The sequence below is a fragment of the Protopterus annectens genome, chromosome 4.part0 (genome assembly GCF_019279795.1).
Source record: "Protopterus annectens isolate FY-2018-M chromosome 4.part0, PAN1.0, whole genome shotgun sequence".
Lineage (NCBI taxonomy): Eukaryota > Metazoa > Chordata > Ceratodontiformes > Protopteridae > Protopterus > Protopterus annectens.
In genome coordinates this window covers 1,506,912,377-1,506,925,232 of record NC_056733.1, presented here as the reverse complement: position 1 = coordinate 1,506,925,232, position 12,856 = coordinate 1,506,912,377, and the positions used below count along the sequence as shown (strand labels likewise).

The 12,856-nt window shown below is 36.3% G+C and overlaps 1 protein-coding gene across 1 annotated transcript in view; it reads left to right on the top strand.

Moving 5' to 3' along the window:
- The window catches only part of SGCD (sarcoglycan delta), a 3,695,933-nt gene that overhangs the window by 318,540 nt on the left and 3,364,537 nt on the right, over nt 1-12,856 (top strand). The window lies entirely within an intron of this gene.

Below are 12,856 nucleotides of genomic sequence, written 5' to 3'. Positions count from 1 at the left end.
CCTGGATATTTATTAGCTTCCAATATTATTTGACACCCTGGGTTGGATGGGGTTAGGCAGGATGATACGAGTCCAGAAAATAGTGAAGTTTACCATGAGTGCCCACAAAATGGATATGAACCTTTAGAATATCTCCCCTCCGGAGATCCGAGAGGATAAAGAATCAGTGACAAGGGAATTTCCCACAGAATGGATGGCGGGGGAGGGGCAGGAGGTGAGTTCAAATGGTATCCTAAATTGTGAGAAATTAAATAATGAAAATATTGGTACTAATAGTACTGAACATATTCTTTGGACTCGTGATAATTGTAATATATTTAATTATACTGATGTGGAAATTAATGATACATATTTTAACTTGTTTTCCAAGGTTTAAATTTCATCCCTAGAACAATATGTGATATTAGTAGGCTTATAGTTGACTAAAAAAAATTTCACCAGAAAAATAAACTTAGAATTACTTTGTGATGATACATCAAATACAAGTGTGGAGGTCGATGTATTAAAAAGAAGGAGTGTTTGGAATCCACCTATACACCCACAGTTAAAAATCTTTGAAAATATAGTGGAAAACGAATTAAGACAAGCAATAACGAAAAATAAATTTACACTCAACCTTACCCTATTAGAAAGGGTGCTACTACAAGAATTAAGGAACAATAGGAATCTGAGGGTTATGAAACCCGATAAGGGTGGGGGGATTGTTTTGATGAACAATATTTTGTTTGAAGCTAAAATATTGGAGATTTTGCAAGATGAAATAAAATATGACAGTATTTCCAAAAATGAGATTCATATAGGATATAGAAAGATTTATTTAGCTTTATACGATTTATTTTTAGAGGGATTCATTGATAAGCAAATGTTTGAATTTTTACATAATACGAAACCTAAGATACCTTCAATTTTTTGAATCCCGAAGGTTCACAAAAGTGTGTTGACCCCCCCACGTCCTATTGTGGCAGCTGAGGGTTCAGTCATTTCCCCACTGGCTAGATATGTAGATGTCAAATTAAAAAATTTGATGATGAAAGGTGAATTATTTTTTTTTTTTAAAGATTCTTGGGATTTATTGAGAAGTATTAAACAAGATACGTTTCACAAGAATCTCACATTAGTAACAATAGATGTGGTTGACCTGTTTGGTTCTATACCACATGATATAGGTTTACAATGGTTTCAGGAAGCAATAAGATTCACTGGTGAGTTAAAAGATGATGAGATATATATGTTTGAACTTGATGGAGAGGGTTTTGAAATATAATTATATCTTTTTTTCAAGGAGAATATTACCATCAAACAAGTGGGGGGGGTGATGGGGGCCAGATGCGCCCCCTTGTATGCTAATTTGGTTCTCACTACATGGGAGAGGAAGAATATTTTTAGTAGTGAATATAGAAATTGCTGGATGCTGTATAAGTGCTTTTTGGATGCTGTATAAGCGCTTTTTGGATGATATAGTCATTTTTTGGCAAGATAGTATGGAAAAGTTAGATGAATTTATACAATGCATAAATGATTCCACTGATTTTTTTAAAGTTTACCCATGATATTGGGTCAAATGAAATTAATTATTTGGATGTGAAATTAATAAAAGATGGGAGAATGTTTAAGTCAAAAGTATATAGAAAGAAAACATATTCTTATTCCTACTTACATTATAGCAGTGGGCACCCCCTATACAAGAAAAAAAGTATTGTTAAGGGACAATTCGTCACAATTTGTAGAACGACTTCTAGTGAAGATGATTTCTATGAAGAGTGTGAATTTTTAACCCAGCTATTTGTAGAAAGAGGGTACCCAGTAGAACTTTGCAATAATGTAAGGAATGAAGTAATCAAGGGACAAAAACGTAGATTTGAACCTATTTTAGGTAAGGAATTGTCACCCTTGAAAAATACGGAAAATATTGAGAATACTGAAGAATATAATTTTAAAGAGGATAGTTCTTATTTGAGTGCATTTGTTACAGATTTTAGTGGGGATTCGGGGGTTATTTATAATACTCTTGAAAATGAGTGGAAAAATTTGGAAGTTTAACTGATTTCAAGTTAAAGAACAAGGAATCATTAAAATTTACATATAGGAGAGGGCGGAATATTAAGCATTGGTTCATGTTTCATTATGATAGCTATAAGAAGACTATAAAATTAGGGGGTACATACCCATGTGGGATGTGTAATCAATGCTCATTGATGGCTAATAAGGACTGCATATACATTGAATCCAGGGGGAGAGAGATTATGGGTAGGACCCACAGTATTTGTGATACCCAGGGTGTTGTATATATCGCAATTTGCGAGATATGTTATGTGTTTTACGTTGGTAAGACTGAGAGGAAAATAAGGAGGGTTTATGAACATATGAATGCTATCAGAAATAATAAAGAAAGCAATGCCTTGTTCGGACATAGTATAGCTTGCCCTTTGGCAAAATATAAGTTATTTGTTTTAGAAGAAGTTCCGAAAGATGAAAGGGGTGATATGTGGGAAACCAAGATTGAATATCGTGAGTTATACTGGCAAATTATATTGGAAGCTAATAAATATCCAGGAATAAATTATTGTATTTCCCTTGCACCCATTTTAAACATGAGGGCAGCTAGATTATGAAATTTATATACATTTTATGAAGTTTTTATTGTTTGGTTAAAAAATTTTTAATGAATTCATTTAATAAATTATTTATAGATATTTATATATTTATTTTTATCAAATCCACATCTAATTTTATATATATATATATATATATATATATATATATATATATACACACATATATATATATATATATATATATATATATATATATATATATATATATATATATATTTTATTTAGAATTATGTTATTTTTAGTTTTAGTCATCCTGCTTTACTAGTATTTAATGCTTAGTTAGAAATTAATTGTTTGCTTGTTTTGCACATTTGACCACTTGGTGGCACTATTTTCTAAGGAATGTTATATATACAATGTATTCATATATGGGGAGTTATTTATGCACTTGTTTTTATTATTTATTTTCCATAAGATGGCTGAATTATATATTAAATGATTTCATCTTTGCAATGAGTGAAAAAGTTTGAGTTCTCAGAGAAAAAAACATGGTTTAAGTATCGGAACTGGCAACTGCAATGGTATGTTTACATATTAATGAGATTTTTAACATTTAATTGTTCTTATTGGATATTTTAAATGGAATGGGAGTATATATAGAGATGTTTGTATTCTTTGTGTTTGTCTGATGAAGTCTGCATTAAGAGATGAAAAACACGGTGATTCGTTAAGCGTTTTGCATTTTTATTTTACTCAATAAACAGTTTTATTAAATGGTTGGACGCCTGTTAACTGTTTCCCCTATTTCAGTGCTGTTGTTGGAGTATTTAGTTGTATCTTTGGCACTGGTATCTCCTTCTAGTTGGTTAATCGCTACTGCCTACTTGCATATACAGATCCCTGACCAACAGGGTCTATTCTTAGGGGCATATTATCATATGATCCTAAATTCTTAAATTAAAATAACATTGAGTGTTTTCAAAGGAGGCAGACTACAGTCATAGTCATAGGTTACCTTTTAGGGCACATGCATATCATGCCTTTTTTTAAGGGACAGACTTTATAGAGACATATCTGACATAATTAGCTGTACAACAGATTATACCCTGAAATGCTTTGTTTCAGTGGTCTGAGTTAGACATACATTGGTTATTAAAGTCCGGTAGAAATTAAAAGATTTGTACCTGACATTATTCCTGCATCATTTCCTGGTCTATAAACTAATACCTTAAAAACTTGTAGTCATTTTGACTTATCCCCCTAGATTTTCTTTGAAAGGCTATCACATCATATGTACAATTGTTAGTTGTATTATTATGCATCATCTATTTATTTATCTTTTACTATTTGAAACTGTAGTTGTTACCTCTCTATGAAAAGTGAAACATGTATGCTTTGAACATTACACTGTTATTAAAAAATGTCTATTTACTTATGACTGGTTCAGTAGGCTTTACCCCCACAAGAAGGAGCTTTTCCCAGGCCAGCCTTATCACATTTTATAACAGGCTCTTGCAAAAGGTTGCTGGTTTATACGGGTTCGTTCGAGATGAAGGAATCACCTACAAACCCTGTTTACTACATACTAACAATGCAACATCATTGGTCAGGAAAATAAACTATCCAAGTGGACTGAATGTTTTGCGAAAGTTCATTTTTTTCCTTTTCTTTTGCCTAGAATGAGGGATCTAGCCACAGTCTGGAATTGCTAATGCTATTAGCTACATCTGCAATATGCTTTCTTTGACTGAGAAATACTTAAATGCTGTTATGCTCAACAATGGAACAGAAACCCATTCTTCCCTTCTATATTTTATGCTGTACACTATCAAGTTAAAGGCTGTGTTCATTATTTATCAGCGTATAAGTACTTCTTTAATTTACTGTAAAACAAGTCATGGACTTTTCCCAGCAATTGAATTTCTGCTTTCTACATAACAGTTTGCATGTAGCTGATTCCAGGAAATGTTGACTCCGTGGCTGTACTGTGGCATGCTAAGTGTATTTACTTTGCTTTATGTCTGGATAGCTGAAGATAAAAAGCTTTGCTGTAAGCATTCGTACAGCATTAAAGCTGAATCAGATTAGACACAATGAAGTTTTTTTGTAGTTACTGTCATTGTTGACATTAAGTGAACTACATAATTCAAAACTTCCATATTCATAAAATCAGTTTCGCTGAACTTCCTTATGTGTGATGGCTTTAAAATTGTAACAGTATTTTATGTTGATTACACTGCATTTCTTGTACACGTTTATGATTATATAATTATTTTTTAAAATACTACATGCTTAATTAGACAGACTTTAGCAGCATATAATGATTTGCTCAATTACAAGCTCCTAAAACAGACCTACTAAAGAAACAGCTTGTTTATCCAAATGATTTTATTAATTTTCTTATATATTTCCTAGTCAATACCATTTGAGAAACATGCTCAAAAAGGTATTTGGTCATCTAGCTAAACTTGTGTCCAGTTGGATCCCTTGCTGTCCTACCACAAATTTATCATCTTAATATGCTGCCTGTATTCACCCTGTATCAAGTCACTTCGGCACTGTCCCAAACAACAAACATAAGTTCACGGACCCTGACGATATAACAGGATGCATGCATGGACTTATTAAAGACCACGTAGCCTGAGCCCTTTTAAAATCTTTAAATATCTATAAATTTAGTTTTCCAAAGGCTATGTAGTATCTGAACCTGTGAGAGCTGCAGTGGTTGCATCTCTCTACAAGCATGGCTCCACCACTGGCCTCAGTACCTTTACCTCTGTTAGATTTCCTTTTTTTGGAAATCCACAGAGCATATTATTGTTGCACTAATTAACAGTAACACAGATGACTTAAAAGCCCTTGATCCTAATCAGTTTGGATTTGTTAACTGAAGGTCATGTGTGCTCAAACTACTTGAGTTCTTTGACGACAATGAATGTTTTACAGAAGTACCAGGATTGTTCACACTGCCTACCTTTGTTGGTCTTTAATAACATTCCCTGTGTAGGTATCAACCAGGCCCTTCACTTTTAACACTAAGCCTTTTCTTGTGGCTAGCAAATTGGCTTTCTGACAGAGCTCACATTGTTAAGGTAGGGGGGTGGGTATCACTTCCAGCTGGACAGATATCAGTAGTGGTGCTCTTTGATAGTTCCTCTCCTATCCAGTACCCAAACCCTTTGGATAACAAACTTTGCAGATACTTGAAAACTAGGTGCTGACGTTGGTTTCTCCTTGACACCTACATTCTGCAGCTGGTCCTAAATCAGACCAGTGCCTGGAGTGTTAACCATGGGGTTCATCTTAATTACCAAGAAGTGTAAGAATAGTTACCTTCAGTAAAACAATAGTCTCCTCCTCTTATCATATTTCTGGCACTCTCCTAACAACAGACTCAGTTATTAGAGATTTGCGTGAGTTCCTGTGTATTTGTTTTTCAGTTTGTTTCTCATGTGAAGTCATGTTGTTTTGCACTAATTAACTAAAAGGTCATCTCATCTGGTTCATAGGATATCTTGCCTTCTGCCAGACCCATCATTGAGCATAATACACTCTCTTTAGCGTATGTCTTCAATCATCTTGTAGAACTTGAAAGACTCCAATGATTCCTAACTTAAAAGATCTCAGATCTAAACCATTTGGGATACCCTGATGCAGGGGTGTAGCTAGGATTTTCAAATTTGTACTCACAGCTCTCAAACTGCTACCCCCCCCTCCCCAGCCAAGCTACGGCCATTCTCGTAATTCACGGTTCGCTCTTTTAGTGTCGATGAAGAGGCATTCGTTGCAATGCCTCTTCAGTAATATAATATAGATTCACTCAAACTCGGGAGCTTGAATTGAAAATGAACCTGAAAGTCAGTTCTTTGAAAAATGCAGCATGGTAGTTAGGGTAGAGGATTCATGCTTTTGTTTTCTGTAACTAAGGTACAGGTTTTCAGCTTGAGTAAATTACTAACCACCTGGCTACCCCTAACTAGGGTGTTTCATTCACACACACACCCCTACCTACCTCTTAGTGCAAGAAATATGGACAAAGCCTAAAATAAACAGGGACAGATATTAAATAATGCTCCCGTGAACTTAGAAAGTTGCTAGAATAACAGGATTTGTGCTAGTATGTGAAAGTTGCTAGAATAACAGGATTTGTGCTAGTATGAATTTTTCTAAAGGACATGAAGTCTGAAACTCAAATGTGTCATTATTTAGCAACTTCAGCCTTCAATGATTTTCTAGAAAATCACAAAATTTATGAGGAACAGACAAAAAATATGGGGCAAAAATCTGGACATTCTGCAAAATTTGGACAGTTGAGAGGTATGCTACCTACCTCACACACACACATACATACCTCTCAACCTCTTAGAACAACAAACTCATAAATAAAACTGAGGCAAAGGCCCAAAAATAAGGACATTTTTTTTAAACATTACTCTTATAAACTTAGAAAGATAATAGAATAGTAGTAGGTCTTGCATTAGTATGAATTTTTGAAGGGTATGAAATCTGAAACTCAAATGTCTGCCATTATTTTCTAACTTCAATATTTAATGATTTACCACTAATTTGCCAGAAAACTGCAATTTTATGAAAAACGGACCAAAAATGTGATGCAAAAATATAAAATTGCCAGACAATACAGCTGGGAACCTGTCAAAGAAGGGACACCATTTTAATATGAGCACTGTTAACTTGAACAGCTGACAAAATTAGAGAATCCTCATGCATTTCTGAAATAAAAGTAATGTATAACTCTGATCATTACAGCTATTTATAAAAGTAAACCCTCCACGTTTTCTTCCAAAATTGCTATTTTACGGAGAGATTATTAGGGGGAGAGCAACATTTTGAGCCAAAATTGGGGACAGTTGAGAGGTTTGGATATTCCTAATTCTATAAAGCGATTTATTTGCACATACCTCTCAGCCTCTTAATGCAGGAAATCTGGACAAGGCCAAATATATTGGGGGAACATACAAACACTACTAAAAATTGATCTTGTATAAACTTAAGACAGTTGATAGAATATCAGATCTTGCTTTTAGCATGCATTTTTCTGAAGATTATGACGTCTGAAACTTAACGTTGGTCATTATTTAGTGACTTCATTCCTAAATGAGTTGCCAGAAAAGTTTTATTTTGCATTTTACAGCATGAACACCAATAAATATCTGCTAAACAAAGCAATGCAGTCTCACAATGAAACTGGACTTAGCATTAAAACTTCTCTGCCCTTGAAACTCACATTCATTGAAACAGCATTGAAAGCCACATTCAAAGAAAATACATTTTGCCAGTGGCAGATAAAGATGAACTTTGGGCTGTTTTCAAATCATAGGCCCCTTGCGCATGAAACATACACGTGCTCTTTGATACACCTTCCTGACTGTATTAAATTATATTCCTTGTACAATACAGTATAGTTGTTAGAGAGCGTTTTAAATTTATTGTTTTGAACATTTTTCCAGTAAACAATGAAACAAAATGCATGCACCAATAATGACAAAACAGCCCAATTCATAACATTTCCATCATAAAAGTCTATTCAAACTTCTACAGTCCACCAGTATCAGTAAATATGCACAATCTCTGAACTAGTAAAAGCCATCTACATAATTCCACATTAAAGAAATCTGTAACTAATGAAGAGGTTGCTGCTAGCAAACAACTTTATATTTCATGGTTTCATCTACAAATAAAGTGCCTGTTGCCCTTGAGGAATAAAATGCCTATGTTGCATTAAAAACAATGATACGCTAGTAATATTGCAATAGGGAATGGATGGCAAACTGATAACAGGTTCATAGTTACTACGAGATATCTTCGCCAAAACAGACTACAGCATCCACCCCCCTTTACAACACAGTACAGTATCAGCAATGATTCTGTGGGAGAAGAACCCACAGCCTTCTGCATCAAAAGCCAATACACTACCTGTTGTGCTATTAACAGTACAAGCAGACTCTTTAGTTCCCCTGCAGCTCTCAGCTCCTTGTAAAATGTCGACAGCTGTATCTCTGAACTTTGCAGCACAAGAAATCTGGAAATAGCTAACATTTATTGGGGGGGGGGGCAAAAGCCCAAAAAACAGGGACACATTTTAAACATTGCTTGTATAATTTTGGAAAGTTGCTAGAATAAAATGTTTGGTTATTACCATGCATGTCTTGAACCCAGAACCATATGCACTACAGTCAGTGCAACATACCACTATGCTAAATCAGCAGTTTGAAAAATAGGAAGACAAACTTAATGGCTATCATTTAGATAGCTCTCAACCTCTTAGCACAAAAAACCTGGACAAACAAAGCCAATAATGAGGGAATACAAATTCAGTTCTCACTTCACACCTTAGCACAAAAAACCTGGACAAACAACAAAAACAATAATGGGGGAAATACAACTTCAGTTCTCAGTTCTCACCATAACTAACAACCATTAGAAAAGCAAATCTGAACAAAGTTCAGAAATGGTGGTGGTTAGGGACTTTAGGCTCTTCTTACCCTGAAGCAAAGGTACAGGGTTTGAGCATGAAGACTTACAGCCAACAGGTGTATTATGTCTGGGCATTTACACACACACACACACACACACACACACACACACACCTCTTTCCAAAAAGGTGGGTAAATGATTCTTTCTACATCTTTTTGCCCACATGGCTGCCAACCATCAGACCTCCCACACTGAACTTAAATGCATCCTTTCCTTAGAAGTGAGAGTCATATCCATTAGGGTGGGAGCCACCAGTGGGGTGGCATCATTCAGATAGACTTCAGGGTTTCTTGTGCCCTTGCTGGCATACCAGTTATAGGGAAGGTTTTATCCAAACTATGATCTCCCACAGATTGAGGGACATGTCACCATGTGGTTCAAAATGCCTACCTGTAACACAAATACATGTACCTGTACACTTATTCAATGAAGGCTACTGCCAGCTGTCAGTTTGATGAACCACATGCCTACCTTCCAGGTCATTGTTCCATCCCTTCCTCTGAAGGATCACTTTACCATGTGACTTACTTCACTCCTCTTTCTCAACTTAGGCATCCCCATCCTTCCTGTCAGCTCCATCATGCACCTTGGTTACCTACATTGCAATTAGGGTTTTAGCTCTCTATGCTAGTGGGCTGGCTAGAAAGAGGGTTAGATGGTAAGGTTACAGTAGCAGCACCCTCTATAGCAACACTGACAACAAGCTAGATTACCCAAGGCAAAACCAAACACATTTTTTTTTCATAACTTAAGCCATGATTTAAGTAGTAAGCTCTGAACAGTCACTATTTGATAGTCAAATAAACAGTAGTCATTACACAAGATTCAATATACATGCATTTAAGCTCATAAATTAATTACTAGCCAAAGTATTTAAAAATGAATAATAAAGTTGTTTACTTGAAATAAATTAACATATTTAATATGCAAACTGGAATAAGCTTGTACAAGAAAGTTCATCTAAATGTTAGATGGCAGACAGCAAACACTATCATCTAATCTAGATCCTAACTAATTTTAGGTAAAGCTATGTCATGCTACTATAGAACTTGCAAACATTTTACAGGTAGTTGTGCCTTTTTTGGTATCTTCCATCAAGAAAATCCAGCAAATCCCTCACTCTCAGTCACTCTCTGTCTCTCTCTCTCTCTCTCTCTCTCTCTCTCTACTCTCTCACACATAGCACGTGCACACACACACACCTCTCTTACTTGATAATCAGTTTGCGATTGCCTTCCACGCACTACATCTTCAGATTTCCCGCTCATAGCGATAATCAATTTGCAATTGTCTTCCTGCACATTTCCCGCTCGCAGCCAGCCGGTCATGACGCGAACTCACTTCCGACTGGCTGGTATGCTCCTTAAAGGAGCCAACACTGTTTTAAATAAGAAAAAAATATGTACGTACGTTTTTTTTTTAAAAAAGCTACCCCCTCTTCTAAAGAACTTGTACTGAAATCAATACAGTGCGTATGCCTCCCGACGTCCCTGCCCTGATGATTAAATAAAATCTTTATCTTTCTACTTCTTATATAGATGCAACAGATGTTATGTTTTTTAACATCTCTTGCCATAAAATACCCTATGGTTTCATAGGTAGGTACTAGGCTATTAGCCTTAGGGCCTATGTAAGCCTAGCCAAAAAGGTCCCCTGGCTTTTGCCACCTAAGAAAATTATTTTCCTGTGTCCCTGTCGAGCAGAGCCACAGAAGTAATCCCTGGGGTGAATTTCCTATTTCCCATCCAATCATCAAGATTTTTCTTGAAGAGTGCTTATGAGGAGCTCTGTTTGACATAGATAGGTAGTCTGTTCCAGAATATGGAAAGTCCCTGGGACAGGAATCTATCCCTCCAGCATGTTCTGTTTATTGTGGTGACAAAGTTTAGGTCCCTAGACCGTGTAGCTCAAATGGATTGGGATTTCTTTAAGTGGAGCATGTCCAACAGCTCTGGGTTTGACATAGCTTTGTATGTTAGGCAGAGATCGCCACTGAGTAGGCGATATGCGACGGGTAAAACTGGAGTTTTTTGAGACGGTCTGCGTAGGGCATCTGTTTGAGGCCAGTAATCCTCTTTGTGAGGTTATTTCTGTGGCCTTTCCAGTTGTTGTAGATGTCTTGTGAGGTACATACCAAAAGGAGTATTGTACTCTCTAATGGGTCTAATGAGTGATGAGTAGAGGGGAACAATGACCTCTTTTTTTCTGGATGAGAAACCTTTTGTGATGAGGTGAGCCATGTAGAAGGATTTCCTGACCACTGTGGCAATGTGATTATCAAAGGAGAGACTACTGTCCACCTGTGTCCCAAGGTCTCTTGTCACACTTTTGGCGTTAAGTAGACTGCCACTTATGTGGTAGTTCATGGGTACAGAGTTTTTACTAAAGGGGATGACAGTATACTTTTTGGCATTGAGCTTCAGGCCATGGCTTTGACACCAGGCATCAGTGTCAGTGAGGCCCTTTTGTAGTATGTCCACATCGTTAGGAGTTTCGATTATGGCTCCTAGTTTGCAGTCATCTGCAAACTTTGTTAGCCAAAGACCTTCTGTGTTAGCCTGTACTTCAGAGAAGTAGATACCAAACAGGAGAGGACCCAGGACTGAATGTCATCTCCACTTTACAGAACCAACAGTCTAGCAAATTCTCAGTACAATATCCTAAACCTCATTTGCCAGAATGATACCACCTGCTGGCATAGTATATTTCTTACCCATTGCTTTCTACATCCTTGGAGAAGAGCCCCTCTACATAAAAAAAAAATCTTCACTGATTATCTCCAAAAGCACCTTCTACAATAGGAAGGGCAGTCAAAAATTCTTGACTGGTATTATTGATTTTGTGTCTGGATGGTATTAGTCTATTTTACAGGTCTATTTTATATGCTCAAAGTTTTAAAAGTGCGACACTCATAATCGACCCTATATGAGTGAAGTTTTAAAACTATGAACATATAAAAAAAATAAAAACAAAAAAACCTACTTGAATGCTCTGAGCAGGGGGCAAGCTCTCCCCTGCACCTCCCACATGCTCCTGCTACTTAAATATACCGACTCCGAGATTGCACTACAGTGAATTAAAGGGAAATATTCCCTACTGCTATCTCACTTCATTGTAGTTTGATCTCGGAGTCGGTATATTTAAGTAGCAGGAGCATGTGTGAAGTGCAGGGTAGCTTGCCCCCTGCTCAGAGCATTCGAATAGGTTGTTTTTTGTTTTTATTTTTTTTATTTGTTCAAAGTAAGTGGCTCTCTAGTGCTAAGCTTAATTTTAAATTACTAACCTTTGTCTTCCTCTCTATGAAATAATGCTCAACAATTTCCACAGCTTTTTATTGGCCTACTGACTCCATGTTTTAAAAGTCATCTTATTATTATTCTGTTATATGTGATTTCTGTTTTAAGACTAAAATCCTGTTCAGTCCAACTGAGAATATGTATGTGTTTTGTGTGACTTACCAGAACATCGACATTCACAACAGCGAGACCACAATGTTGAAACTTCAGAAAGATAAACTACCAGAACATCGCAAGGTAACTCCGGGAAAATAACCACTGGACCACCAACAATTTAAATGCAAATGGAATCAACCAAAGCCCACCAATGTGGGGGGCTTTGCCCCCCACATCCCCACTAACTAAATATACCAACTGCGAGATTGCACTATAGTGGAGAACAGGCCAAAAGTCACAAGGGTGGCTCATTGGTTATTTTCCTGGAGTTAATTTGCGACATTCTGGAAGTTTGGCTTTCTGAAGTTTTTCAAGGGATCCAATATATACATATACATATATATATACATATAT